Below are 5,722 nucleotides of genomic sequence, written 5' to 3'. Positions count from 1 at the left end.
GCATTCATGTTGGGAAAAGGAGGTGGCACATATGTGGAAGTAGGCATGGCAGATTTGCAATTAACAGACAAAAGATTTACACTACCACACTTAACACAGATTTTTATTGGAGCATACTTATCAGGTGTGTAGTTGTTATGCTTGTTAATCCCTACTTTACCATATATATTGTTTTTCCTTTTAGCCTCTGTTTTAACCTCAATCTTTTATAGTCTATCATTCAATTGCTTGATAGACAGACGACCAACATTCACTTTCTTTTCCTTCTTCACTTGACTAGATTCTTCTGAAATAAAGTTTTTGGAAACTGATCCATATTTTTCATTTAACTTAGCAAGTTTGGCTTTACTCACAGGTTTGCTCACAGCCGACGGATGAGGATTTATGTTACTCGACGGATAATCCTTTTGATTATCCGACGGATGATTCTCATCATCCATCGAGTCCACATCTGTTAGCAATCCTTCAACCAAATTGGATTCCAGCTTCTCCTTATCCTTCTTCCAGGCTACATCACAGAAGAACTCAATCCCTCGAACTTTGGTGATTTGAGCATGAACATCTCTAGATGTTTTCCATGCCTTAATCACCTCTTGTTATCGTTCAAGCTGCTTCTTCAAGATCTCCTCTTTCTTCAAGGACTCAGTTAATTCATCCTTAGCAATTTTACACTAAATTCTCAATTTTTCAAATTCAATAAATTGAGATTCTAGCATATTATTCCTCTCACTTAAAAACAAATTGTTTTCTTTGATTTTAGCATTTTCCTTAGTAAGAGACTTAAGTGTAACACCCAAATGATATAATTCTATAGACATGTCATTTATAGCATCATTACACTCAACTTTAGATAAATGTGCAAGGTTAGTGGTGTTTACCTGATTACTTGAAGAACTTGTCTCCGTTTCATCAGACTTGGCCATTAGGGCTAGATTGACATAGCTGACATCCTCATCCTCATCCAGACCATCTGCTGCCCAGTCATTTTCTTGTGTAATGAAAGCCCTTTCCTTTTATTTGAGCAACTCAAAATATTTCTGTTTATAATCCACAGGCTCAAACTTCTTCTTGCTGGAATCTGACTTTCTACACTCACTGGCAAAGTACCCTGCCAAGCCATATTTGAAACATTTGAATTTTGATTTATCCACCATGTTTCTATTTGGCTTAGCTGCTCCAAAGTTCTTCTTGAACTTGAGCTTGGGAAAATCTTCTGGAAAGAAATGCAAGATGTTCATCAATATCCTCCATGTCATCTTGGCTCAGAGAATCTTCATTTTCTGCTACTAGCCCATTGCCCTTGTTTTCACAGACCCTTGAAGTTGACTCAACAGCTTCTATCTTCATCTCCTTCTCTTTTTCCAACTCAGCAACCAGTGCAATGGATCCTCCTTTCTTCTTTCCTCTCTCCATCCTCTCATCTTGCTTTATTTTAAGCTCATAAGTTTTCAGGATGCCATACAATCTCTCCAAAGTAAACTCCTTATAATCTTGAGAGTTTCTCAATGAGACTGTCATTGGTTTCCATTCCTTTGGAAGAGATCTAAGGAACTTAAGATTGAAGTCTTTTTTCTAATAGACTCTTCAATGCAACTTCAGAGCATTTAGTAGTTTTTGAAATCTACTAAAAAAGTCAGTGGGAGACTCACTATCTTCACTATGAAAGTGCTCATATTGCTGAATTAGCAGCTGCATATTATTTTTTCTAACTTGTTCAGTGCCATCACAGATAATCTGAATTGTATCCCAAACTTCCTTGGCAGTTTTGCAATTGATGATGTTGTCAAACATGTCACCATCAACTCCATTAAACAGAATATTCATGGCCTTCTTATCCTTCCTGACTTGTTCAATATCAGGATCTGACCATTCATGCCTTGGCCTGGGAACTGATGGCTCATTTCCAGTTGCAGCTCTCATTGGTACAAGAGGGACTCTCTCTATGCAATCTACATAGGCCTCATCTTGAGAAAGTAAGTGAAGATGCATCTTTACCTTCCAGTGATGGTAATTATCTTTGTCCAAAAAATGAATCTTGACTCCAACATCCTTCTTGTTCATCTTGCTGTTTGTTGTGATCTTTAAACTCTTTGTTCTTTAAGAGCTTGCTCTGATACCAATTGTTAGTCCCTAACAATGCAACGAGAATTACAGAAGGGGGGTTGAATGGAATTCTTGAAACTTTTTCAGAATTATAAAATGTTCTAACTTAAGATATATATATGGAAGTATTTTGATTTGCAAATTGCGGAATAACAAGTTAAATATGAATCAAAACACAAAGTAATAAAAACGCAAGTCCTGAAAACTTTCTGGTGGATTTGAATGTATCCACCAGAGGTATATATATATATCAATAGAACTCTGTGAAGCTTGAATAGCTCACAACTGCTTACAAATGAGAACAACTAAACTTACAGAGAAACGCTAAGGATACAACTTATAAATGTTTCTCTGAGAAAATACTTGCTTAGTCTTGTTGTTGTTCTAATTGCTACTCTTGGTTTATATATCATCAAGATTACACAGTAATAAGACAAGATAATAAAACAAAACCTATCAAGTCTAATACTATGCTACTTCATTACTCTATTCCAACATCTTTGAATATCTTCATATTAGCATGAAAATGGCAATGCTTCTTTGTTCTTAAAAACCCAGTTGAATAGGCTGCCTCATTCCTTTTGCATACACTCGACACATGTGACTGTGTTGTCACTGTCAATGGATGTTTAAATTGATCATCCGTCGGGTACATGATCATCAGTCGGTGGCTTTGTTGATCATCCATCGGTGGCTTTGTTAATCATCCGTCGGGTAGCTATTTGGCACTTGACTTCATTTTATTTATGCAGAATTATAAGACATCATCTACGTACAATTAATCAACCTATTATGCATATCTAATTAAAGTCAACATGACTTATATGCTACTACAGAATCTAAACAAAGGTGTTTGCAGAAATGTGCTACAGGACTTATTATTACATAAGCTACTCACTCGATGGATAATAAACCATCATCCCTCGGGACTAGATTGAGTTATCCGTCGGGACTATATTCCTTATCCGTCGAGTTCTACATTTTTCACTAAGTTAAATCTACTAAGGTGTTTTGTTAATTAAATCATCAAGTTCACAACATATTCACAACAGTTACGTATTCTCTTTCTCCATTTGATATTGTGCATTCTGATGTGTGGGGACCTGCTCCCAAGCCCACAAAAGGAGGATCTTAGATATTATGTTTCGTTTATTGATGATTTCACTGGTTATACGTGGATTCATCTTATGAAGCGTATGTTTGACTTTTTGGATATTTTTAAAGATTTTAGAGCTCATATAAAAAACTCAACATAAAGTTGTCATTAAATGTTTTCGTTGTGATTTGATAGGTGAATACAGCTCTAACGCTTTTTGTCACTTGCTTACTTCTGATAGGACCATACGTCAAACCTCATCACTGACACTCCTCAACAGAATGGTGTTCTTGAAAGAAAATATCATCATCTTGTTGAAACAACTCGCTCATTTTTGTTATCGGATGATGTTCCAAGTGTATTTTGAGGTGAAACACTTCTTACTGCTGTTTATGTGATTAACCGAATTCCAACTACTCAAATTTTTGGTTTATCTCCTTTTGAGAAAGTATATGATGAAGTTCCTGATTATGCTTCGTTGGTGTCTTTTGTTGTACATGCTTTGTTCTAAACCTTAAGTTGAGCGTAGTAAATTGTCTGCTAAGTCTGGTTTATGTGTGTTTTTGGGCTACAGTGTTACCCAGAAAGGATATCATTATTTTGACCCGGTTAGTGGAAAATTATATGTTTCTCGGCATGTTTGGAGCATATTCCATTTTTCTCTATTCCTGCTAGTTCGCATCACATGACACAAGAAGAGCTTATTCGCATTAATCTGTTTAACAAAAATATTGAGGATGCCTCAACCATAAATTCTAATACTTCTATTCCAGAGGCATCTACAACTCAAACTCCCACATCCCCACCGACTTATACATCTACATCTCAGACTTTGATGTCTCCACCTGCTTCTACAACTAGTCAATCATCACCAGAGATTTCAGATTCTCCTCCTGCTCAATCATCTACCAAAAGTTTGACTCCTCCACCATCGGAAGTCTACTCCTTACGTAAGTCCACTTAGCTTCCTGATTTTGCTTATCCATCTTACTCTTCATCCTTTACTTCATTCGCTACTGTTAGGAATATGTTGTGAACTTGATGATAAATTAAACAAAACACCTTAGTAGATTTAACTTAGTGAATTTTGTAGCACTCGACGGATGAACAAATATAGTCCCGACGGATGATTCAATATAGTCCCGACGGATGATGATTTGACATCCATCGAGAGAGTAGCTTATGTAATAATAAGTATTGTAGCACATTTCTGCAAACAACTTTGTGTAGATTCTGTAGGAACATGTGAGTCATATTGATTACTAGTAGATATGCAGAATAGGTTGATTAATTATAAATATGAGATGTCTTGTAATTCTGCATAAGTGAAATGGAGTCAAGTGACAAATAGCTACCCGACGGATGATCAACAAAGCTACTCGATGGATGATCAACAAAGCTACCCGACGGATGACAAGCATGTACCCGACGGATGATCAAATTCAAATATCTGTTGACAGTGACAACACAGTCACATGCGTTGGGTGTTTGCAAAAGGAATGTGGCAGCCTATTAAGCAGGATTTTGAGAACAAAGAAGCATTACCATTTCCATGCTATTATGAAGATATTCAAAGATGCTGGAATAGAGTAGTGAAGTAGTATGGAGTTAGACTAGATTTGTTTTGTTTTATTATCTTATCTTATTGTCATGTAAACTTGGTGATATATAAACCAAGTGTAGCAAGTGAAACAATAATCGAACTAAGCACACACATTTTCAGAGAAACATTTTCAAGCTGTATTCTGTAGCATTTCTCTCTAAGTTTAGTTGTTCATACTTGTAAGCAGCTGTGAGCTATTCAAGCTTCATAGGGTTCTCACTCGATATATAATATATATCTCTGGTGGATACTGTCAAATCCACCAAAAAGTTTTAAAAGCTTGTGTTTTTATTACTTTGTGTTTTGTTTCATATAAATCATTTATTCCACACTCTGCAAATTAAACACATATATATTATCAAGTAAGAACTGTTTTAAAATATTGAAAGAGTAGCCAGAATTACATTCAACCCCCTCTTCTGTAATTCTTGTTGTATTGTTAGGGAATAACAATTGGTATCAGAGCAAGCTCTTGAAGTACAAAGAGTATAAAGATCACAACAAACAGTAAGATGAACAAGAAGGATATTGGAGTTAAAATTCCTTTTCTGGACAAAGATAATTATCACCACTGGAAAGTGAAAATGCACCTACATCTTCTTTCCCAAGATGAGGTATATGTGGATTGCATAGAGAGAGGTCCTCATGTACCAATGAGAGCTGCAACTGGCAATGAGCCATCTATTCCTAAACCAAGGCATGAATGGTCAGACCCTGATATTGAGCAAGTCAGGAAAGACAAGAAGGCCATGAATATATTATTCAATGAAGTTGATGGTGATATGTTTGATAACATCATTAACTTCAAAACATCCAAGGAGGTTTGGGACACTATCCAGATTATTTGTGATGGTACTGAGCAAGTAAGGGAGAATAAGATGCAGCTGCTAATTCAGCAATATGAGCACTTCCATTGTGAA

Source organism: Apium graveolens, chromosome 5 (genome assembly GCF_009905375.1).
Source record: "Apium graveolens cultivar Ventura chromosome 5, ASM990537v1, whole genome shotgun sequence".
NCBI lineage: Eukaryota > Viridiplantae > Streptophyta > Magnoliopsida > Apiales > Apiaceae > Apium > Apium graveolens.
This window is presented reverse-complemented; position numbering follows the sequence as displayed.